The 26,654-nt window shown below is 38.3% G+C and overlaps 1 protein-coding gene across 1 annotated transcript in view; it reads left to right on the forward strand.

Annotated features, from left to right (window-relative positions):
* The first annotated feature begins 15,313 nt into the window (after window positions 1-15,313).
* CALD1 (caldesmon 1) overlaps window positions 15,314-26,654 on the forward strand; it is a 187,371-nt gene continuing 176,030 nt past the window's right edge. Inside the window, exon 1 of the mRNA XM_077139546.1 lies at window positions 15,314-15,635. The gene's annotated coding sequence lies outside the window, so the exon portion shown is untranslated. The remainder of the gene's footprint in view (window positions 15,636-26,654) is intronic.

Here is a 26,654-nt window from a genome sequence, read left to right on the forward strand (position 1 = left end):
TTATTCTATAGGGTCTGGGTCCTAAGCCAGAGGCTCTCAACCTTTTTTGAGGCATCTCAGGGGGAGATATATCCGTCCTAGACCTCAGAGAATCCTCATGAATAATTTTTCAAAAATAACAACTAGCAAGCAGTCAAAGATTACCAGACATATAAGAAAATAAGACAACCTGAATATAAACAAGAGCCATCATCATAGACCACAGAAACAGACGCATACAGATTTCAATTTCAGATATTGGAATAATCAAATCCAAATTTATAAAATACTTTGATCATCATTTTAAAAAAATAAAAACAATCTTGAAAATACATGCAGGGAACCAGAAATTATACAAAGTGATGAAGCAGATTTTAAAAAGAATCCATAACTGAAAAATACAAGAACCAAAAAAAAATACAAATAACTCAGTGTATGTATTTGGCTACAGGTCAGACACAGCAGAAGAGAAAATTAATGAACTGGAAGAACTTTTGTAATCTTTCTTGGTCAGGAAGAACCTTATTTTCCAGGATCTTAAGGTAAAATTTTTCCCTATTCTTTGACTGCATTATGGCAAATTTTCACACAGTGAGCTACTGTTTTATAGACATATATGGATAATTATTAACCCTGTCTCCTCAGGGAGACTGTGATTCTTAATATGTTTAAGGGCATGGTTTATTGCACCTTTATCAAAGAATGCCACAATTTATTCCCCTATTAAGTAGACGTCTAGTCTCAACACCCAAACCAGAACTGAGAGTAGAGATTTGCTATCTCTTACAGATATAATTACCAGGAGGTGCTTGATTAGTGCCCAGCAGTTGATGTTTCCCCTTTTTATTTAGAACCCACACTCTTTTGTTGGTCTATATCATCAATATCCAGTGTTCAGGGTGTTGTGCTATAATCTTGCAGAAGTCAGCAACCCTCCTTCTAGCTCCATAAAGGTAAGTGGGTGGGAGATTATATGGCATTGTAGGGCTGAGAAATTTATCTAAAGTTTCCACAAGCAAGGTTTCAGGAAAGAGCACTTTGCCTTTCATTAATTGAAAATGAACTGCTCTTTTATTTTAACCATTTGAGGGCTGCTCACTGGAGACTTCTGCAACTGTTATGACATTTCATTTCACCCACCACAAAAGATAACCCAGGAAGAGATGCAAATATTCAAAAAACTGATCATGGTGTACATGGTGTACATGGAATACAAACTATGTGATGATATTGTGAGCCATTGATTGTAACCATGTCAAGAATGTTTGTATGTCAAGAATATTTGTATGTCGAGAATGTTTGTATATTTTTGACATACATTTTGTTATTTACAATAAAAATATTTAAAAAAAAAAAAAGGTAACCCAACAAAGAAGTGCTCACAATACAGAGACATTTACTATAGGTAAATTTACTACAGGTCTGCAGATGGATCTTACCCAATACAGGTCCCTTTTTCTCTCTGTTTGAAGATGCCCACCTAGAGTACCCTGCAGAAAGGATAAGTAGGAAGCATCAACACAAACCAGCTGTAAAGACTGACCAGGAAGATGGTGGGCCACACCTGGCAACCAATAGCCAGGACAGCAACTCAAGTCTAGACAGACAGATCTGCAGCAGGACTTCAGGTTCTTGCTTGATGGGTGGATTCTAGAGTTTCAAGCAATTTGCTGAATGTAAAAACTCTTCAAATGAAGGCCATTTTCATTCAAATGCTTCTCATTTTCTTTTTCCCTTTAGCATTTGCTTGGTTCAAGAAGGTCAATGAAGTTCAGGGTTTCTCTCTCAAGTGAGAAGGAACATGGTGACACAGTCACAGTTTCTCTCTCTCAGTTGGAAGGGCACTTGGCGAACACAGCATCATGTGCTAGCTTTCTCTCCTGGCTTCCTGTTTCATGAAGCTCCCCAGGAGGCGTTTTCCTTCTTCATCTCCAAAGGTCGCTGACTTGGACTCTCTGCTTCGTGGTGCTGAGCATTCTCTGCTGTCTCCAAATCTCTCAACAAATTTTGTTGAGAATGTACCATGCACCAAGAACTAGTGCTGGGAATAAAGCAAGGAATGAAATAAAGAGAATGACCTCAGGAAGCTTACATTTTAGTGAAGGATTGAGGGAAATCGATGAACAAGTAATCAAATTAAATATAGAATATATCAAGTGGTGATAAATGCTATGAAGAAAAATAACTCAGGATGGAGGATAAGGTGTGACATGGGATGGCTTTCATTTTATGCAGGGTCAGTGAGGTCTCTTTAATATGGTGGCATTCAGCAGAGACCAAAGGAAATAAAGGCGTGAGATTGGCAGATATTCACAAGGGAAGAGCAATCCTGGCAGGGAACAGCAAATAGAAAAATCCTAAGCAAAAGCCTGCTTGTTGTGTTAATAAGTCTTACTCTTTGGTTCCAAAATATCTTTACCACTACTTGCCATACTGACTGAAGGATGCTTATTAGAGTATCTCTTTTTTCTGAAAAACAAACAAAAAAACAAAATAAAACAGCTTTATTAAGATATAATATACACCATGAAGTTCACCCTTTTAAAGTGTACAATTCAATGATTACTAGTATATTCATAGATACATGCAATAATCACCACAGTCACATCACCTCAAAAGAAAACCCTTACCCTTGGCTATCACTCTTCTGTCAGTTCTTTCCCTATCAGCCCAACAGTAACCAACAATCTAACTTCTATCTCTATAGATTTCTCTATTCTGGAATAGATTCCATTTGATTAGTGTGGTAGTTAGGTTCAGGTGTCAACTTGGCCAGGTGAAGGTGCCTAGTTTTGTTGCTGTGTACATGAGCCAATGGCATATGAAGCTCATCTGTTGCTGATTACATATCGGCTAGGAGGCGTGCCTGCTGCAATGAATGATGTTTGATTTAATTGGCTGGAAGCTTAAATGAGAGAACTCACCGTAGCACAGCCCAAGCGGCTCAACATACCTCATCTCAGCACTCGCAGCTGAGCCCAGGCCTTTGGAACTATAGAAAGGAATCACCCCAGGGAAAGTTTTTGGAACCTAGAGGCTTGGAAAGAAGGCCAGCAGAGATTGCCTTGTGCCTTCCCGTGTTAAGAAAAAACCTCATTTGAAAGTTAGCTGCCTTTCCTCTGAAGAACTATACATTTTTAACTAAATAAATCCTCTGTTATTAAAAGCCAATTCATCTCTGGTATGTTGCATTCCAGCAGCTAGCAAACTAGAACAAATAGAATCATACAATACATGGACTTTTGTGACCAAATGCTTTCACTTAGCATGTTTTCAAGTTTCATTCATGTGTAGCATGTATCAGCACTTCCTTTCTTTTTATGGCTTTAAAATATTCCATTGTATGGATATATCACATTTTGTTTACCCAGTCAACCGCTACTGGACATTTGGGATATTTCCACCTTTTGGCTATTATGAAGAATGCTGCCATAAGCATTCATGTACAAGCTTTGGTGTGGATCTATATTTTCATTTTCTTGGCTTTATGTATAGGAGTTGAATTGCTGAGTACAGTACCACTTTTGAATTTAAAGAATTGAAGTTCCCTTCAAAAGTATTTTTTTTTAGACAGAGCAAAACACTAAATGTTATTAACCATTAACAACTTAGTATTGATTATTTAGTTAGTCTAGTTTAGAGTAGACTTCTGAGAGAAAGGGTCTTAGGACAGGCAATATTTGGTAGCATAGGATGGAGGGATGCTAGATAAAACAGGCCCAGGAAGATGAGCTTCATGGGATCAGCCAGGACTAGGTGCTTAGGGGGGTAAGAAGTGAGAGAAACACACTTCTGAAAACAAGTTTCATCTCCTTCACATTTCTGGCAAAACTGGCTCTGGATGAAGTTTAATTTTTATTTCTCCCTACCTCTCCAGTCCAGTTTTCCAAAAGATTTCCTATTCTGACATTTAAGACAAACTTTAGTATTTTTCCTCTCTGCACTTAGTGGAATTCTACCAATTTCTCTGGAATGACAAGTATCAGAAAATAGTTCTGTGGCTGCTAAACTGGTGTTCTATAATCTATGGCAGCAAAAGCTATCATAGAAAGAAAATTAGCGGTAGAATTAATTTCAAGTTAAAAAAGAAGACTGGCAGTCAGAAGTCTGCTTGGATCTTAATCTCAGTTCTGTACTGATAATGATAATAACTCATAGCTAAGTACCTTTTAAGAGTTTACAAAGGCTGTTCACATTTATTAATCTGCATGATTTTCATATCAACTCTGCAACGCAGCTGTTTTTACAAATGAATAACTAAAACATAGAGTGATTAAATGACCTATTAAGTTTGCTTAATCTTTAATCAGTAGTTTAGAACTTTTTCTGTGTCCTGAATGCAGGCCTTAATCTCTTTGCCCCCCAAAACATTTGCCAATTAATTTTGTCAGGATGTGGAAGAGAAAAGTGATGGTAATATGGATGACACAATTCTTTGAAATAAAATGCCAAAGAACTTAATTTAAAAACACATATGGAGTGATGCAACAGTGGCTCAGTGGCAGAATTTTCACCTGCCATGCTGGAGACCAGGGTTCAATTCCTGGAGCCTGGCCATGCCAAAACAAACAAACAAACAAACAAAACCCCCCACACATATAGATATTTACCTTTTTTTATTTTATTATTTTTGAAATACTTGCAAGCAGGTTTTTGGAGCCTACAACAGTCTTAAAGGGATGGCATTTGGCAAGCACCAGAAACAGCCAAATTGGATTCCAACTTTTAGGCATCCTTCTCCATGGATTTCCTAAGGGAAGTACCACATGCAGAGGCCAGGCCTAGGCTCTGGAGAAGCCCACATCTAAGGAAAAGAACGAACAAGTGGAACCATTAAGGAGGCCAACGAGGTAAGGCAAGAGGCTGGACACCAGTGTTAAGAGCTGTCAAAGACAAAGAGAGAACCAAGAGGTATCAGGAAGCATAGAGGATGTGCTGGATTGATGCTGTTATGGTCTCTATAAAAGGCCACGTTTTCTTAATCCATCCCTGTGAGGCACCCATTGTAGGGTTGTTTCTATGGAGCTGTGACCCAGCCCATTCAAGGTGGGTCTTAATCCCCTTGCTGGAGTCCTCTATGAGAGGTTAAAAGACAGATAAAACTAAGAGATGAAATCCAGTGAAAAGCTTCCCAAGAAAAGAGACAGCCATTGAAACCAACCCAGGAGAGAAGGACCAGCAGACATCACCATGTGCCTTTCTACGTGACAGAGGAACCCCAGATACAAGCAGCCTTTCCTCCAAGAAGGTATTTTCTTCTTGATACCTTAATTTGGACATTTCCATAGCCTTAGACCTGTAAATTTGTGACCTAATAAATCCCTGTTGAAAAAGTCAACCCATTTCTTGTATATTGCATTCTGGCAGCTTTAGCAAACAGAAACAGTGGAGGACTACAAAAGGGTTCAGCTCCCCAGTGATCTGAGAAATAGCTATTCAGAAGAAGGAGGGAGGCTGAAGACAAAATGGCCAGGGACCAAGAAGTGAGATCATGGAAGAAGAAATGGGGGCTGCATCATAAAATAATCTTTTTGAGAAATTTGACACTGAAAGAGAAGAGAGAGGAGTGAAGCTACAAGAAACAGAAGAGTCAGTCAAAGACATTTTTCCCCAAGCCCTGGATATGTTTATAGACAGAGGGAGTGATGGATGGAGAAAGAGAGGATCATGAGGTGAGATGGAGCTGAGGGCACAGGAAGGGTCAGTCTGAGAAAGAGGAGAGATGGGAAGCTGCAAAGATAGTTCAGGTTTCTCTCTCAAACACATACACTCTAAAGTGATCAAACCTCTAGCATGCTTGATTAGTGGTTAGAAACATCTATGCCTCACAGTTGGCATCTTATCCAAACAACCATCTTTCCCCAGATATTACCAGACACAGCTATCTCTTTGAAAATATGTTTTCTCGTTCTGTTTTTTTGGATCTTAAAAATAGTCTGCTCCTCAAGAGAAATCACTGCTTTCTCCTTCTCATATGACAGTCTGTTAGGCTAAAGCTACAGAACCTCACCCAAAATAGATCAAATATTTTAAATGTTTCCTTATTTGCACCCCTCACAAGTATGCCTGCAATGCAAAGCCAATTATAAGATTGGCCTTTTTCTGAAATGAGTGAAGGATATGTTTTCTGGTTGGGAGGGGAGGCCAGGCCTCACCACATGGTCTTGGTTGGATTGCAGACAGTCTTCATGAAGCATGGGGCAGGAAGAGGAAACAACCGCAGCTGGGTAAACACATGCTGAGCAAGGGATCTCTCTGAGGATTTGACATATGGGAGTCCATCTTGTGCACACATCTGAGCTTCCCTGTTAGAATGGCAGTTCTTAAAGGCAGACGTGGTATGTTTTATACGATTATGAAAGGCATAGAACCTAACACTAAACCTCGCAGATATTAGATGCTCAGATGTTGGCCAAATGAATATATGAATGAATACATGAATGAACAAAAGTACCTGAGAAAAATTCAGTCACAGCTCTAAGTGACATAGATTGACACAGATCTCATTGGAGTCTGAGAGGAATTTGTCCTGGATAGAACATTTTGCTTTTTCTGAGGGTACAGCAAATCTAATAACAATAAATATGGATGAACTGGGAAGAGTGGGAACTCTAGAAATATCCAATTATCCTCTGTAACTCCAGAAATGAGGAGACAGATGTTTTCTATAAGGAGGCAAGGGAATTGGCCAGTCTTGTCTAGTTGAAGTGAGAAAAGGAAATATTTGCCTTTGGTCGGGGCGTCTTCATCTACACTGGGTCTTCTCTCATCACAACCTCCTTCCACTTCATTAAGTCCTCACCCTTATCCCAGACAACTAACGCCCTTCTCAGTCCACTTGGTGTCCCAAGACAGAAGCCGCTCTTTTTTTCTTCTTCTTGAGAACTATCAAAATGAATCAGTGCAAGAAATGACTTCATCCACACCCTACTGTTAAAACAATTGGCACTAAGGCACTGTCTTAGTTTGCCAGAGCAGCTATCACAAATACTACCCTGGTTTCGGCTTAAGCAACAAGAATTTATTGGCACATGGTTTCAGAGGTCAAAAGACCAAATGAAGGTGTTGGCATAAATGTGCTTTCTTCCTAAAGACTGTGGCATTCTGGTGCTGGCTTGCCAGAAATCCTTGGGATTCCTTGGCTTTCCTGTCACATGGCAATGTCCTCTCCTTTCGTTTCCAGATTACCTTTAACTTCCTTCTTCTCTCTGTGGCCTTCTCCTTATAAAATTTCTAGTAATTTGGATAATTCAGTTGGGCCACACCTTAATTAAAAATAATTAAGGTCCTACTTAGAATTGTTTCCTACCCAGGAGAATACAGATTAAGATTAAATTTTTTTTTTCTGGGTACATGACTCAGTCTACCACAGGCTATGTAGCTTATAGGATATTAGTGCTTAAAGAATAGCTACTGATTTTACAGCATCAAAGCCTTAATACAAATTTGTGATTAAGATGAAGACCTGAAATTCAGGGACAGTCCTCTCTGGCCCTAAGTGAGCTGCACTGCAGGCCTGTGGACAAAGAGGGGAAAGGCCTTTCCCAGTGTTGTGTTGCATAGTTGACCAGGTGCTAGTGCTCTGGGAGAGATTTTACTTCTATATAGCTGCCTTGTAAAATAAAAATAAACAGACAAACAAATAAATAAATAAATAAAATTTAAGGATAATATAACAAACAGCTCTATACATGTACTGCAGAGTTAAAAAATTTAATAATTTTGGTCATATTTGCTTCAGATCTTCTTCCATACATTACAGATACATGTTCAGTTTCTTGATTTACTGCCTAGTACCCTCCTCCTCTCTCTTTTGCTCCTAAACACCAGATTTGTATATCACACTACCTATCCTCACTCCCACTTGGATGCCTTAGAGTCATCTTAATATGCTAACCTACGTCTAATATGAGTTCCACCTCTCCCTGCAAATCTACACCTCCCTTGGTGGTCCCCATTTCAATAAACAGCATTATCGTTCATTTGGTTATTTAGACCATGAAAGCTATCTTTGATTCTTCTCTTTTTCTCACATCCATCATCAAGAGCATCGGTGAGTCCTATTTGGTATAGCTTCAAGATTTATCCAAAATTCAGTACTTTCTCTGTTCTTCAACCACTATGGCCCCAGACCAAGCCACCAGCTCTTGCCTGTGAGGACATAGCTTCCTCCTTGCTCTCCTGCTTCTACTCTTGCACTCTTGCTGCCTGCTCTACATAGGGCAGTTCAAGTGATTTTTGTTCTCTCAACTCACAATCTTCCAATGACTTTCCAACTTATTTAGAACAAAACCTAAAATTCTTACTATGACCTTAAGGCTCTGGGTCATCAGGTTGTTGGCCATCCCTCCTCCCCAGTTGCTCTGGACTCTGCTCTTCCTTCAGTAGGCATTTGCTCTCCCCACTGTTGGGAATGCTCTTTCTTCATATTTCCCGCTGCTTGCTTCTCCATGCCTCTATTGGAAAAATCTCTTCAGATTGGACTTTTCTGTTTTCCTCCATTCCTTTACCTTTTGTTATTTTTTTCTTTATAACACTTGTCACTGCCTGATGTTACAAATTTATGTATTTGTTAATGTGCTTCTTTATCTCTCTCCATCAAAATGTATTTGTTCACAATACCTGGAACAGGCCTTGGCACATGCTGGGCATTCAATAAATATTTGTTCATTGAATGAATAAAAGAATGAATGAACTATTTTGTTGTTCTTTTGGATATTTATTTCCATATTCCTAAATGATATATTGATTCTGCTGTTGATGGAATTTTTAATATTAGACATTATCTACTTATTTCCTATTATGGTTAGTTTAGCTCTTAAATGAAGAGGTAGCTCTCTTATCCATCTTGTTCCTCTAACGTGTTATTATTCATTATTCTCCAAATCTAATTACATCATCATTTTTTTGGTGAAATCAATATGCAGTATTTATATTATTATGACTGTATAAATATAGTTGAACTATATAAGATACCATGGTACTTTTCTTTTTACAAACTTTTTGTCTTTTTCTGGAATTATAATGAACTCAGTCTTACATTTACTTATTTTCCTATGCATCTATCACAAATGCTTCCCCCAACATCTTGGAGAAAACTATAAAACCCATCTCAATAAATGAGACATATCAGGAATTCTGTCAACTTGACTTTTCCCTAAACCATTCTGTTTCAATCTCTACTGGCTGCTTCCTTAACAAGCTCTACAGCAATTGTCCTGGGTTTCCAATTACCATCATTACAAAATGCCTCTAATTTTGTCCTGGGTTTGCATACTATTTCTTGATCCCCTTGTCTTCTTTCTTGGTTTTTACTCTCCTCCCCAACTTCTTCTTCTTCTTTCTTTTTTTGGGGGTGGGGAGAGCGGAGTGGGGAGCATATGCCTTCAAGAACTTGGTGACTTCAGAATGACATGTTTTCATTCATTGTATTTATCACTTAGTAGACTCTTTTAATATGGAAACTTGTGCCCTTCAGCTAGAGGAAATTTCATTTTATTATTTCTTTGATCATTTCCTTTCGACTGTTTTCTATGTCCTTTTTTTTACTGGAATACTCAGATGTTAGATTTTTTTAAACTGATTCTCTAGTATTCTTATCTTTTTTCTCCTTTTTTTTCCCATCTGTGTTTTTCTTCTACTTTTCTGGAAGATATTTCTAAAAAATAAATCTATTTTTAATTGAATTTTTATAAATTTCTGTCATAGTGTTTTTTCATTTATAAGAATTCTTTCCTATAATTTGGAATTGCTTTTTTAACTCATCTTCCTCTTGTTTCATGGACATAACATCCTCTCATCTCGCTGAGTAGTATTTGTAGTTTTCTTCCATTTCCTATCCTGCCTCTCTTTCTTCTGAGCTTCTATTTCCTGTTCTTTTTTGTAATCTCTGTCTTTCAGTACCTTTCCTCAAATGAGATGTTCATATGTAAGAGTGAAAGTTCTCACGCAGTGCTTCATTAAAGAGCCTTAGGGAATGAGCCAGACATTTCACTGGTCACTCGAATGTCTGTACCTTTAGATATATATCTCTATATCTATCTATATATCTGTATATATATTTTTATCTTTTTTTTTTTTGTCACCCTACCAGATTCCCAAGAGTAGAATCCTTCAGTTTCCTGACTGTGGAATACAAACCTGACACTCGCTGTCCTGGGATCCAGGCAGAGTTAGGGGCTATTTTAGTTCTTAGGCTGCTTAAAGCAGATGCCACGAAATGGTTTGGCTTAAATGATAGGAATTTACTAGCTTACAGTTTTGAGACTGAGAAAATGTCCAAATCAAGGCATCGTCATGGCTATGCTTTCTTCCTGAAGACTGGCTGCTGGTGACTGTTGGCTCTTCGGCCACATGGCAAGGCATATGGCAGTGTCTGCTGGTCTCTCCCTTCTCCTCCTGGCTGTCTAGTTTCTTACTCCTTTGGCTTTCCCTCTCTTTGTCTGAATTTCATTCTCTTATAAAAGACCCAAGTAAGAGGATTAAGACTCATACTAAATGATGTGGGTCACACCTTAACTGAAGTAGCCTCAACAAAAGAGCCTACTTACAATGAGTGTCCACCTACAGGAAAGGATTGGATTTAGGAGCATTTGAGAGGTGGGGTGCATACAGCTTCAAACTACCACATGGGTCGAGGGAGGTTTCAGTGTTCAGTGAATAGACGTTAACTTAATTGCCTTGTTTGTAATACACAGCTTCTACCCTGTCCTCTGCTTTGCCTAACACCTCTGAGTTTAGAAATTGTCCATTTCTTTTTCTTCAGAGAATAAAATTCCAGTGTTCTGTCTGGTTGAGGTAGAACTGTTCAACTCTTTGAGTGGGCTTTCTAACTTCTCCTTGCTCAGATTTTCAACCAAACCTGTTTTTTGCTCCACCCCTCACCTTCAGAAATTTCTTGGGGCTTCCAAATCCTAAATTTTCACTGGTTCTGAGGTTTGAATCAGTTTCTTTCTTGTTGGCCTCCCTCACTACAGGACCAGATTTCAGTTTCCTCAGCTCTAAGTCAGCTACCAATCGTCCATCAATTTTCTACATCCCAACATTTGGCTGATATTTGGTATCTTTACTCTCCTTTCCAGTACTTTTTGCCTAGTAAGATTTATGATTTTCAAATTTAATTTACCATCATTTATGAGGGTTGGAGAAGGAACAGAAATAAGTGAGTGTTGTGCATTTGATCTGCCATGTTTAACTAAATACTCGAATTTATTAATCTTTATTTGTAAGTTCTGTTTTTTCAGAACTTTAAAAAAAGTCCTTTCCTACTCTATCATAAAAATATTCGCTTATACTCTTTCCTAATCTTTTCCAAATTTTGTTTTTCTAATAACCTAATTGATCTTATTGTATGGTAGGAATTACAAATCTATATTTATTGCTTCCATATAATCAATTATAACATTACATTTAATAGAAAAGCCCATCCTGCTCCCTCTGGTTTGTAATGCCTTCTCTATTATTTAAAAGTTTCCGTATATGCTTAGGTCTAAGCTTTCTACTCTATTCTATGGATCTGTCTATTTCTGTATCAATAACACTTATCTTAATTAGAACTGCTCTACAGAAATTCATCTAACCTATTTTTAGATCTCTACTTTTCCATCCGATTTTAAGAATTGCTTTGTCAAGTTCTAAAAGTATATGGGGATTTTAACTGGAATAATAAATTATTATTAATTTGAGAAAATTTATTTCTTTACAATTCTGTGGCTTGCCATTTATTTGAGAGGTATAGCTCACTATTTATTTAAATCTTTTACACCCTTAAATCAAATTTTGATGTTTTTTGTACATATGTTCTTAGATTTATTCCCAAATAATGCACATTTTTAATTATTATGATAGTATATATTTCATTACATTTTAAAATTAGTTATGACTGACATACAACAACTCTGGATTTTTACATATTGAACTTGATTCCAAGATTCTTGCTAAACTTTTTTATTAGTTTAATAAATTTGTAGATTCTCTTGAATTTTCTGCATGTATAGTTGTATTATAACAAATAAAGACATTTGTGTTTCTTTCTGATCCCGATAGCTCTTATTTCGTTTTTCTTTTCTTTGTCTTGGTTATGATTTCCAGTACATTTTTTAATTGTAGAAGACATAGTAATCATCCTTGTCTTTTCATTGACTGTAATGGGTATGCTTTTAAAATTCCATTATTAAGCATGATGCTTGCTGTAGATTTCTGGTAAGCGTCTCTCATTATGTTTATAAAGCTTCTATTTCTAGAGTGCCATGAGATGTTTTTCTTTCATAAATGATTACTAATTTTAACGAGTATTATGTATCTATTGAGATGGTATTTTTTTAAATTGTTAACAACTAATATAGATCACATGGATAGATTTTCAAATTCTGAACCATCCCTGCATTGTTCTTACCTTTTTGTTAGACTGTTGAATTTGGTTTGCTTATTTTTTTCACCTAGGTTCATGAATGCACTTAGTCCAAATCCTCATTTTTCATACTATATTTGTTGTTCCAATTTTGATATCAAGATTCTATCTGTTTGCTTTTATTTATTTATTTTATAAACTTGGGCTTCTGAAAAGTTTCATTTGGTTAAAAGAGGCTGGGGTGGGAGAAATGTTCTGCTATTTTTAGACATTTTAATCTGGAAGAGTACCAATTTTTTTCATGGTACTAAATGAAGTGATTTTCATTTTGAATGGAAAAAGTATGACTTGTTTTTATTTTTACCAAATTGACACATAAGCAAAATATAATCACTCATTACTCTATATACTAGCAAATATTCATTTGGAGCTGAAAAAATACAACAAATCATCCAGATAGTCTCCAAACATTTCTTTGAATTTGCATTGATAAGGTAGGTATATGAGAGACAAACTGACCTATATTGGGATGATTCAAGTGGGAAATATATTCCACAGAAATTTCCTATGTAAACCCTGTGTATCTTTAGTGCTATTTATAAATGATCTCTGGGAAAAAAATACTATAAAGCTAAAGTTTCCCGTAGCAGGAATTGGCCAACTTAAAATATCTTTGTTTTTCCTTTATATTTCCTTTCCTTTCTTTTCATATTCCTGCTTGGTTGGAAAAAAACAAAAGAAAAAGAAAGAAAAAATTTTGTGACTACATAAAATAGGCTGAATGGTTGATTCTCCATTATACCCTGCATATGAGACATCCGAAATTTATCTAGGGAAACATACTTCTCTTTCCTAAAGACATTGCCCCCAAGTACTTAGCCATTTATCTTCTTAAAAACATGCAAAATACATGCCCTCTCCATGCTTCCTGTTGATAATATTTTTTCCATTTGTAGCACAACTTTTCTTTCCTCTGGAAAGCTAGTACTTATTTTATTCATAGATGCCAAAATTATACCCTGATGGTATTCATCCAAAGGCTATTACTCATATAAGCAGGGAGAATGTTGCTTAGAATATAACCTGCAGTGGCAAAATAAAGTAGTGCATTAAAACAGGCCTCACCAAGTAATGGGCAATACTGGCTAGAGAGCATGAATCCTGAACATCTCTGGATACAGTTCATCTTCACCCAGACATCACCCTTTGAGTTGTTTTCAGAACTCACTGATACCTATCCTTCAATGTCTTCAAACTTAGCAGTTTACCAGCCTATGAAGTATTATTTAATCTTTACAACTTGTCTAGATATCAATGTCCCAATAGTAAAATTGGTTGTGTTCCAAAGTTTATTCCAAAATCATTTAGTTGGGATTGGAAAACATTAAGAAATGATGGTGTTCCATAAACATCTGAGCCACTGAGCACTTGAAATACAACCATTATTCTACTTCTTGGGGAGAGCACATTCTGAGCTCTAACTTGGAACACTTGAAACTCACCTCTTCTGCTGCTTGGAAAGTTTTCTGGATTGTGGGAGCAGTCGGGAGGAGCCAATCCAGAAGAGGGGCCAGAGGTCCCCTTTCCAACAAGGAAAGAGGTGTTGAGTTGACATACCTGCCTCTGGGTAACTTGTTTTGCTTTTTGTGAGGGGCGGGGTGGGGTGGTGCATAGGCCGGTAACTGAACCCAGGTGTCCCACACGGGAGGTGAACATTCAATCACTGAACCACCTGTACACCTAATTTGTTAATGCTTCAGAGCAGAAGAAGGAAAGCACCCAAGTGGAGCTGCCACTTCCAGGTGTTCTGATTGAGGCAGAAAAGATGGGACTTCTCCAAAGTGGAGATAATTTCTAACTCACATCTCTGTAAATAGGGGAAGGCTTATACAGTAAAATGTCAACTTTTTTTGAAGACTAAGCTTCTGGGCTTGGGATTAGCCAGGGAAAATATTTTAAAATCTCTTGGTCAGTGATGAAACTGACTGCAAACACGCAGTTATAATGAGACAAAGATCTAGCACCTAGCCCCAGACCTGACAAATAGTAGGTGCTCAAAATTTTTTTGTTATTGCTGAATTAAGTCCTGATTGACTGAGTAAATTTTATATTTAAAAGTACGAGACTAGGTTGGATGCATATGCAGGCTAATTAACTTCATTCTCATTCAGCATCTCCTAATTCTGACTACCTCATAGCACACATCCTTCCAGTGGAAAGTTGGTAGGAGCTTGTTCAAGAAGTTACTAGAATATCAGCACACCTTCGCAGGCATATTCGTCCATCTACACCAACCCCAAAGTGGATACTGGATTTCTACTTGCTTTCTCTGATGTGCATCAATTCCTAGCAATTTTTAACAATATCTTCCCATGTCACATCTGAGGAAACAAAGGGGAGGGGGAGAGGAAGGTGATGTGGGAAAACAGTGAGGATATCCAAATCTGCAGTATCCTGCCTAGTCGAGTCTCTGGTATTATGTTAACTCTGGCCAACCTATTACATTAACTACCGAAAGAAGAGCTAAGGTTTTTCTGTAATTTGTTTTGAAAACGCATGTAGGTGTATTTTAGGGATCTGTGCTGTATTGGGCTAGAATTTAGCCTGTACACCAGACCTGGGTCCTGCCCATTTCAGACTTCAGAATTGAATAACTATTTATATTCATTTTGTAGATAAACTTTGAAAAGAGATATACTATTAAGGCTCCCTCAACTGAAAAGCTCCCCCACCCCCACCCCAAGCCTCAATAAACTTATATACTTTTAACTTTTGGTTTCACAGCCTGTGCTTCCTTTTTACAGTTCCATTTGTGTTCTGCAAGACAGCCTCTTTCTCCAAGATTAACATTTCTTATGATTGTTCCTGACAATGGATCCACTTCCAGAGGCCCTGCTAAGGATAACCAAAAAAGGGCATGTAGCAGGCTGGTTTTGGCAGCCTGCACGCAGTCTCAGAGCTTTTAAGGTCTTGGTTTTTCTGATGAGTGATTTCCTGAGCATGCCTAGGGAATGACAGGCTTCTCCACAGGCAGGCTGCATCCACCTTGGCCAGGGTGTCGTCATTGGCTGCCTATTAGAAAAACTGCAGGACAATGCATACCACCGACTGCCGACTGTAAACAGAGGGGATATGTGTTCACTTAGCATGGACTTCTGGGAGGGGCTAAGGAAGGGCGGTCTGCAGTTTTATTGAATAGAGCAGTGTGCATTAGGCTGCCTGCCTGCCTGCTCTCTTGCTGTTCTGCTGAAAGAAATCAGCCTTTCCTTTCCGACTTAGTCCTCGGCAAGAAATTTCAGCCTAAGAGGTAAGGCACGGAGGGCTTTCTTTTTTTCCTCTTCCGGAGAGTCTTGGGACTTTCTCCCGGTTACAGTCCACATTCCTGGCCATGGTTAGCTAGAGATGCAGGATTGTTAAAGCCAATCCACTTGTGAACTCTCAGAACCAGACTGGGCTTCGCTGCCCTGCAGATGTTCAGGGAAGACAGGAGCTCACAGGATGAGGTTTCAGATTTTATTCCTCAATTTGCAACAAGAGGAAAGCTCATAGGGAGACAAATTCAGGGACCACCGGCAACTTTGATTAGGATAACCTTTTGTTTAATAGGGTCATGGGGATTATACCTGATATTCACAGGCCAGAGTTAGTGGGCACTGTGCCAGTCTGCGTACTTGAGCAGTCTCTCTTGCATCTTTTATTAGCAGAAATTTTAAGAGGTCTTGCTTAAAAATCAAAAGGAAAAGTTTCTTAGGTTGCTGAGGAGCCAAAAAGTGTTGATTTTTAACCAAAGGCATTTAAATTTTATTCTGCTACCAGTGTTGAAGAATTGGGCTTGGAGAGCTGCAAGGAAATAAGGTCAGAGGTGGAAATAAGACCACAGATTGGGTTAACATAATTAATCTGATATTTGCTAAGACAGAAAATGCCTCCCATGATCTGTTTCCCATAAACTTCAGTAGCGAGAATGCATGCACTAATGGGTGTGTTTTTAGAAATCACATTTAACATATTACCAACTTTTTTTAAAAAAGTATTTTCTGTTTGCAAGTGTGCGTGAGTGTGACTGGAGGATTTGGAAAGATATAGGCTGGAAATGTGTTCCAGAAAGGAAGGAAACAGTCTTTCATATCAAGACAGTCAGACATATTTGGGCATCTTAAACAGTAGTACAAGGCTGCTAGTTGGTAGTAGCCTGGAATTCCTTTTAGAAAGGGCTGATTGTAAAGGGTGGGGGAATTTTAGTACTGTAGCAATACATGGTCACAAAAGTGGGTGAGAACAGAGTACTTGGTATCCATAAATCCCTTCTCTTAACAGGGCTATGCAGATAGATTTAGAAACTAAAACAGTAAAGTTTTTCTGATGTATTTGGCAAAACTAGGCATGTATAGCTAGAATTTCATTGAAGACAAGGTGCTATGTAGTAAGAAGGGCAAAGCTAATGCTTTATAATATAAACCTGGATATTAAAGGTTACCAACCCCAAATGACTGATTCAATCTGATTTTATTTCATGGACTGACGTGGTTTTGTGCTTTGGCTCATTAAATAGTCTTTTCTCTTTGTGTTTAGAAATTTGGGGATAGTTTTCTTGAAAATGCTTCTCTCTCTTTCTAGAAGTGATATATGAGAACAGAATTCCCCGTGAATTTCTTTTCCTGGAACAGTTCTGAGTAAAGTGTATGAGAAAGACTGCGGGTGAAAGTTATAGTTTGATTATTGCCTTCCCTTGAAGAGATCAAGTTTCAAACTATTTTCACAGTGTTTTCCATGTTAATCAAAATATTGAGAGCAATTTCTTTTTCAACTGCTTTCTAAACCACATAGGGGATGCAATCTAGAAGGAAATATATAATCTTGGGATTTGAGGATAAATTCCACTTTGAAACCAACATCTCCAAATGCCTGAAAGTTCCAATTTTGCGACAACCACTCTTTTCCATCCTCTTCATGTGCTCCCCACACTTACCAACTACAAGAACACATTTTGCAAAATAATGCTTTAAATGTTCTACTATATGTAGTGACGGAGCAAGGGGGTTTGAAATTTTAGCTTATGTTGTGCTTTAGGCAGCTCTTTTGGCTATTTTTCCTCTTGGTGAATGTTAGATAGGACACATTTCTCCAAATCGGGAGGTAATTGGAGCAAAGTGAAACTGCAGTGCAATAACTTTCGTTTTATTAAAATTATTTCATAAAGAGAAATATAACGGCAAATTTATGGAACAAAAAGCCACTTTAATAAGCTGATCTTAGCAGACATAATTGATTGATCCACTGATAAAAATACTGGGTTGTACATTGCCATTGTTCAAAACCAAATGGAACACACGATTTAAATATTCATATCAGAAGATTGCCTTAAATAAATACACAATTACTGAACTAAAGATCAGAGGATAACCAAGTTCAAATTTCAGTTTAAAGGATTAAATGAGATACATGAAAGCATTTCCTGACATGAGGCTATTCGTAATTCTAATGGCTCCTGTGACTAGTCTGAGAATTTCCTGCTCTGGGTCAATGATATCTAGAGCAGATAGAATAGAGAGATCCTGTGTCTCACCAAGAAAAGGACCAAATGACTTTTCAGGTTTCCTTCCGGCCTGGACAGTGTCTATTTTGATGAATAAAATGCACCCAGGTAGATCTTTTCTTAAAAACATATGTAGTTGCCTCCATGGTTACTAATTAGTCATTTTCAAGCAAGACAAAAATGTGACTTAGAAATGGGCACAAAAACGGATTAGTTAGGGGCAGCATGAGGGTGGCTCAATGGCAGAATTCTTGCCTACCATACCGGAGACCCAGGTTCAATTCCCAGTGCCTGCTCGTGCAAAAAAAAAAAAAAAACAACTATTAGTTCTTCATCTGCTTGGAGTCTATACATGTCTCAGAAATGTGGAGTGGGGGAAGGGGGAAAATGCTGACCAAGAGGAATTTGGTATGTAAATAGCATGGTAGGACTAAGAAGGAGGTTAGAAAGATGCTGCCAAATAATCTTCAGATTTTAAGAAAGGATTTTCTGGATAAATTCTCTCAGAGTCTGAAAATAAAACATTAGCTCCTAACTGAAAGTCCTTCATTTGTCAAGCTAATCCAATTTGTTATTGGAGAGATGCCCTTACGTTCTGAGTAACTGGGTAATTTTTTAGCTCAAACTTAACTCAGGAGCACTACTATGAGGCCTCAGATCCAGAACTCATTCTTTATTTAAATAACCCAGACCTTTATGGGAAGTCATCAACTCTTTGACTTCATCTGTAGAATGGGTGTTCTAATGCTTCTCCTAACTCCCATAGTGATTAAGGTGCCTAAATTAGATAAGGCTCTGCAATTTGAGTTCTCTGAACATTATACTCATCTTGACTGATATCCTCCACTTCTTATTTAGTAACCCTAATTATCTGTTCCTTCCTTGAGTGGTGCCCTCTGGCTCCTAGTTCTTTCTAGAACTCTGAGTCCAGCATCCACTGGCCCATCCCAATGCTGTCTGAATTTTAGCTTTGATGATCAGAAACCATGAGGTCTTAATATATATTAATATATATCAGACCTCATATACCATGAGGTCTCTGATGACCAGCAGGCAGAATAACATGGACCATCAGTGATCTAAAGCAATATCCAAGACCCAGGAAATCTGAAGATCCTGCTGAACAGAAGAGCAATGACAAGGTCCTGACAACAGAAAAACCTTATTAAATGAGGTGGCTTCTCTGCCTCCAGCCAAAAGCGTGGAACTCATCCCAGCATGCCAAGCCTGAGCCTTGTAGGGAGGGTGAAGTAATCGGGAGCACTCAGTAAGTGAAGCCCAGAAGAAGCAGAAGGGTCAGGTACAGATGTTTCTAGATGGGTGAAAGTCTCTTCATTTTTTAGGCAAAAGAAGAAGTTAGCACAGACAGAGAGAAAGATGTTAGTGCACTCCCTGTGATCAGGAGCCACTCTGCTTCCCACCACCAAATTCATACTAGCTGGAGGTGGGTGAATGCTCTGAAAAGTGGGCAGAAAAGGAAGAACGACTGTGGGCTGTGAGGAAGGGGTGGTGAGGTGAGCGTTCCTGTCTTCCCTGTGTTGTTGTTATTGATCCCTTAAGAATCTGATAAAAAAACTCTGAACCTTTATGGCCCTTTGTGAACCCACCTAAAGTTATGGACCAGTGAGACCCCTTGAGCTTGGAGTGGGGGAAGGTCTTAATTTCAACAGGAGACAAGCGTAGATGGGATCAAACATGAGTGGAAATGTCCTTTCATATTTCCAAAATTTTCCAGAAGGAGGAAATGGTGGGTGTAAATACACAAATATATAGGAGGAGATTACCCCATATGGCCTCCATTTGAAAGAAGAGATTATCCCTAGAGAAAATTTTTGCTATAGGGAACTTGTAGATGCTACAGAAATTTAGCAATGGTTGCTAAGTGTGTGCTAAGAGAGCATGAAGAGATTAATAAAAAGATTACTAAGGAGCAGTGAGGCTTAGTTGAAGGAAAATATATGTATTTTTCATATTTTAAATGATTTGAATGTTATAGTAAGTGCTCATTTTAGTACCTGACTTTTATATATATATATATATATATATATATATTAATACATATCAGATAATTTGAAGATAGTTGCTTTTTCATCAATTCCTAAAGATTCTGGCATTGTTTTGTAGACAGGCAGATAAAGCACTTGTCCGCAGGGAAACTTTATCACTAAGAAGGGAACACATTAGTGGTTATATATTATTAATTCCTTTTACATCCACATGTACATTCCCTCCTACTTGTGTCAAAACATATTGTGGGGAACTAGGCAGATTTCACTTGTGTGCTTCAGATGGGCAGGCCAGGGCAAAGTGCCTAAGGAATCCAAGACCAGTACTAGACATCAAGGATATTATTTCACTGGAGTCAGGAGGGCCAATCTAAGCCAGAGTGAATTTAAAGTGCATAATGGGGCTAAGCTATGAATTTCAGCCAGATGAGTAAAACAGAAACAGCAAAAATCAGAAGTCAGGCAAAGGGTTAAAAATAAGAGCTCAGCAAGGCAGTGTATGCATGGGTAAGATAAAGTATGTAGGAGCACTTGGCACACTGCTCAGAGTAAATGGACCCTCATTGAAATAAACTTCAGTAGCTCAAATAAAGGGACAGGATTATATGATCATGTGGAGTAATAAGGGGGATGGAATCACAAGGAAATCCAATAACATAAGCCAAAAACAGTACCCAGAAAGATGGGTCAAAGGATCTCAGCAGAAGTCTATGGATCTCTACCCGACTGGGCTTCCATTAATGTAACTGAGTTATAGCCCTTGTGCCTTCTTCTTTCTGCTGTTCTACCAACTGGAAAATTCTGTGTTTCCAGATCAAATTCTGAAAGATGATATCTTATTGGGTTAGCTAATAGCTATTGTCTTTGGCAAATCCCTTAGCAGGCAACTGGCATGCCTACGGATGAATTACCAGTGGTTCTGGCAGCCACCCTATTCAAGTCAGTAGTCATCCTGTGCCAAGAAAAGCCCAGTGGGCAATTTTAGTTTATAGGGCAAGTGGGGTGTAGAAGGCAAATGTTCAGTGGCTCTCAATAGGTGTCAAATGAATTTTTATATGATTGAATTTTTAGAGAGGCAAACACTCAATGTCAGTACTTGATGACCTCCTTGGTATGGCCCAGTGAACCAATCTTGAGGGAGGTTAACCTGGAAGTTGCACTACTGATAATGGGAAAGATAAGAATCACCCATTTCAGAAATATTCTAAAGAAAAATGTGAGTATTTTTGTAAGCAAGAAATTTCATTTGAGCCGTAGATGCATAGCCCCCAACTAACGCAATCTTTAAAATTCAATAAATAATGACAACAATTAAAAACTAATGCATCTTAGATCTTGTTGGTTTGTACAGGTTAGGTGGTGCCCCAATATACTCTAGAGTAATTTAGGTAGAGTATAGGGGAGAAAGGAGGAAACATTAAACTTCCCCATCTGGGAAATTCCTGATATTCTCACAAGCAGTGGGAAAAATCAAGTCAATAGCTGAGCCACCGATCTTCAGGTTCAACCCTATGAAACTTATTCCTGCAAAGGAGAAGCTAAGCCTACTTATAATTATGCCTAAGAGTCACCCCTAGAGAACCTCTTTTGTTGCTCAGATGTGGCCTCTCTCTCTCTAAGCCAACTCAGCAGGTGACCTCACTGCCCTTCCCCCTACATGGTACATGACTCCTGGGGGTGTAAATCTGCCTGGCAATGTGGGACAGGACTCCCAGGATGAGCCAGGACCTGGCATCATGGGATTGAGAACGTCTTCTTGACCAAAAGTGGGAAGAGAGAAATGAGACAAGATAAAGTTTCAGTGGCTGAGAGAATTCAAACAGAGTCAAGAGGTTATCCTGGAGATTATTCTTGTGCATTATATAGATGTCCCTTTTCAGTTTATAGTGCATTAGAGTGGCTAAGGGGAAATACCTGAAACTGTTGAGCTATGTTCCAGTAGCCTTAATTCTTGAAGAAGATTATATAACCATATAGCTTTTACAATGTGATTGTGAAAACCTTGTGTCTAATCCTTCTTTTATCCAGGGTATGGACAGATGAGTAAAAAATAAGGAAAAGTAAATAGATTATTAAGGGGTAAAAAAAATTGGGCAACTTGAAATTCTAGTGGTCAATGAGAGGGAGGGGTAAGGGGCATGGGATGTATGAGTTCTTTTTCTAAATTTCCTTTTCTGGAGTGATACAAATGTTCTAAAAATGATCATGGTAATGAATACACAACTATGTATTGTTGTGTAAATGATGATATTGTGAGCCATTGACTGTATACTGTGGATGGACTATATGTGTGTGAAGGTTTTCCAATAAAAATTTTTTTTAATTAAATTTAAAAAACCCTAATACATCTTAATGTAAATCATAGTATTTAAAAATTTTAATGCATAAAAGCCAAAAGTACTCGCAATTGTAGAAGTTTCAGATTTAGGCAATGTTTGCAATGTAATCTTTCATTCATTAAACACCTGTTACATTGGTTGTCAAAGGGAATAAGAAGCCTATGCATTCTGTGCAGTTTTGATCTCATTTGGATCCCTAGGCTCTGCTCTAGACTTATTCTTCCGAGAGGCACTAACAAATATGTATCTAGAGGTGGATGTCAAAGCTTTGAGGGGATTAGGAGAACAGAGTATATGAGGAACTGATAAGGGATCTGGAGCTGTTTATCCCAGAGGAAAGAAAATGTAGGGGGCACATGCATGTCTTCAAATATTTGGAGTATTTTCATGTGGAGACAGGAGGAGGCATTCTGCATTTCTCAAGAATGCAGAACTGAATACATAGATTCATAGAATGTGTGAGCTGTACAGGACCTAAAGAGAGCATTTAGCCCAGAGAGGGCAAGTAATTTTTTATTTTGTATGCCAGCTCCAACTAGTTGGAGTGACCACCTGGTACACTGTTGAGGCTTCTGAGGCTGAGTCTGAGCTCACTGGGGGGAAAGGACTGTAAATGATAGTTGTGCTGGATTAAAATTGTCATATACCCCAGAAAAGCCTTGTTCTTCTAATCCTGATTCAATTTGATTAGATTGTTTCTGTGGAGATATAATCCACTCAATTGTGCATATGACCTTTTGATTAGATGGAGCTTTGACTCCACCCATTTAAAGTGTGTCTTGATTAGTTTAGTGGAGTCCTGTAAAAGGGGGAACAGGGTATATGGATGGTTCAGTGATAGAATGCTCACCTTCCATGCGTGAGACCCAGGATCAATTCCTGGACCATGCACCCTCCAAAAAAAAAGTAAAAGGGGAAACATTTTGGAGAGAATTCAGAGCTGAGAGCCAAGATGAGATCCAGACATTTGGTGGTACAGAAAGTAAATGCCCCCGGGGAAGCTGTGTGAAACCAGAAGCCAAAGACTCCAGCAGATGCCAGCCCATGCCTTCCCAGCTGACAGAGGTGTTCTGGACCCTTCAGCCATTCTTGAGTCAAAGTACTTTGCTTTGGATGCCTTATCTTGGACATTTTTTATGGCCTTAGAACTGTTAACTTGCAACTTAATAAATTCCCTTTATAAAAGTTAATACAGGGCGGGCAACAGTTGGCTCAGAGAGTTCTCGCCTGCCATACTGGAGACCTGGGTTCAGTTCTCAGAGCCTGCCCGTGCACCCCACCACCACCACCACCACCAAAAAAAAACTAACCCATTTCTGGTAAAATGCATTCTGGCAGCATTGACAAACTAAAACAATAGCGATATCTGTTGTGGAAAAAAGAGCCATGGCTACTCAAATATCAAGTCATTTAGGTAGTCTGTATGTTCCTAACCTCGCAGCCTGGGATCCCTGGAGTGCCACAGAGTTATTGTACATGGTAAATGAATCCATATATTCAGCAAGTATTTTTGGCAAACTGAATAAATAATACATCTTACACAAAGTGTGCTACCTACTTTGAGATGATAAAATGCTAGTTCATTTAAAAGGGTTATTGAAATCATAGTAGCTCTTGGCACTTTGTTTTCTCAATTGGCAAACCTAAAATATATAATTATATTGTATGGGGAAGGGTTGGGGGTAAGAAATTTGCTATCTGAAGAAATTTTTAAGAAAAAAAAAGAACCAGTGTTTAATTTCACTGAAAAAATTAAAGACTAGCACCCGAGGTGATATTATATATATAGATAGATTTATTTGATTGTTGTGTGTCTTGTCTTACTGGCTGATAAGATTCATAAAGGAATTTTTCATGAATATATACCCAGTGCCTGACACATAGCAGAAACTCGGTAAGTATTTATTGAATGAAAGAACAAACCAAGTGAACTGACCAAGGACACCCAGTTAATTAGTTGCAGAGATAGTTCCAGAACACAAAGCCCCTAAGTCCCAGGCTATTACACTTTATAGCATACCAACTTGCTTCTGCTGATAGCAAGAGAGAATTTCCCATTTTAACTGTGCACAGATTTGGATTACACAGTGTAGCCCATTTTCTCTATATACCTGTGGAACTTTATAGTGTCTTAATCAGATCAACTGTAGAGAGCTTTGAAAATACATATCCTAATATACCATCCCCTAGAGATTCTGATTCAGTTGGTCTAGACTGGTGTACAGGCATCTGTGGTGTGTAAAAGCTACCCCTGGTTCAGAAACACAACTGGCTCATTATGCTTTAAAGAATTCATAGTAGATGTACAGAATTACTTATTCTTAGAAGCCCATTTGTCTATTTTTGAAAATTTATTTCTAAAATGTAGTGCTGCATATTCCAAATAGTCAGTTTTGCTAAAGAATCTCTCCAGAACATCTAGAATACTTATCTGAAAACTTCTCCAGCTTCCTATACTACTGGTTTAGACACAAAGCAATAAATCCTTAAGGTTCAAACTTTCTGATACAGTTTCCAGTGTTTGCTTTTACAAAGCATTGGAAATGCGGCAAGAATAAATTTTCTTATAGTATTTCCACTTCCTATTCCAGTCACCATTCCTAAGTGAAATTTAGGCCCAGCAGGAGGGGAGAATCTAGGAAAAATGTCTTTTTAAGATTTTCTGTCCTTAAGATATTTTGAAAATCAGTTACTTTGGATATTTAACTTACCAGGAAAAACAGAAGATGTTATATTTAACATACCTGGAAAGAAACAGGAGATGTCTTTATCAGTTCTCTGCTTCATGATAAGGAATGTGCAAGGTCTGAGCAGGAAGAGGAGAGATGCTTTCTCTACCTTCAACTACATCTCCTCTGTGGCTGGGACCAACATAACCTCTGGCTTAGATTCTCCCTTGGGTGGCTCTTTCAGAAGTATGTGGGCCCCAAGAGGCAAATGGCTTTGAGTAAGGTCACTTTTTGCTTTGCACTAGTATAGAAACTTTATCTCTAGGGTCTTCCTTCACTCAGGGTTCAGGAGTTAGGTCCTCTGTACTGCACTGAAGAATCTATCACATTCAGAGCAGCAAGTACATAAATTATATTTACTAAGGCTTCTAGAGCTAAAAGTTACCATGTGTGAGTGAACTGGTCCAATAAGAATGCCAGAATTGGTATTGCATTTGTACTGATGCTATTTAGTTTACAGGGTGGGTACTTCCTTTGTGCACATGGTAGCGGAGCTTGTTGGCAAAAGGCAGCTAAAAATGGATTAGATTAGAATTCTCATCTGTATAATGACACAATACAGTCTCCCTTTTCCTCTGACATTATCCCCCTTTTCCATGCACCCTAAGCATGCTGGGCTGGAGTCAGCTCATTCCAGCTCCAAAAAGTCAATTGTTAAATATTCAGTAATTTTGTGAGCCAGTTATTTTATATATATATATATTTTAATAATGAGCCATTATTAAAACTTAAATTATATTAAAAACCAAAATTACTAAATACTTCAAATTCATCATTTCCTAATTATTTGTGCCACATTGAAACTGTTAGGTACCCCAGAAAAGCCACATTTTTTAGTCTTGCCAATATTATTGGATGGGATCTTTTTTATTAAGTTGTGTCCATGTAGACATGACACACTCAATTGTGGATGGGAACTTTTGTTTAGGTTGTTTCCATGAAGCTGTGTCTCCATGCATTCAAGGTGAGGTTGATTACTGGAGTCCTTTAAGAGGGAAGCATTTTGGAAAAAGCTTTAGAGCCCAGGCAGCCAGACACCTTTGGAAATGCAGAAGGAAAACACCCCTGGGGAATCCATATGAATTGAAAAGCCAAGATAGAAAGCTAGCAGATGTCACCATGTGCCTTTCCAGCTGACAGAGGTATCCAGAAAGCAGAGACCTCAGCAGATGACAGCCACATGCCTTCCTAGCTGACAGAGGTGTTCTAGATGGCATCAACCTTTCTTGAGTGAAAGCAGCCTCTTGTTGATGCCTTAATTTGGACATTTTCATGGCATTAGAACTCTAAATTTATGACTGCATACATTCCCTTTTTAAAAGCTGCTTCTTTTCTGGTATATTGCATTCCAGTAGCTTTAACAAACTAATACAGATTTTGGTACCAGAGAAGTGGGGTTTGCTGCAGTTTGCAAATACCAAACATGTTGAAACAGCTTTCTAAATGGATGATTAAGGGAAGATTCTGGGAGAGTTGTGAGGATCTTAATAGAGAAGGCCTAGAATGCTTTGAAAAGATTATTGGGAGAAATGTGGACTCTAAAGATACCTCCAACGAGGCTTTAAAGAGAAATAATGAATGTGTTGTTGCAAACTGGAAGGAAAGCAAACCTTGTTTTCTAGTGGCATAAAATTTGGCAAAATTAGGTGCTGTAATTGGATAGAAGGCAGAATTTGAGAGTGATGAACTTGGATCTTTAGCAGAAGAAATGTCCAA

This window comes from Tamandua tetradactyla, chromosome 1, assembly GCF_023851605.1.
Source record: "Tamandua tetradactyla isolate mTamTet1 chromosome 1, mTamTet1.pri, whole genome shotgun sequence".
Lineage (NCBI taxonomy): Eukaryota > Metazoa > Chordata > Mammalia > Pilosa > Myrmecophagidae > Tamandua > Tamandua tetradactyla.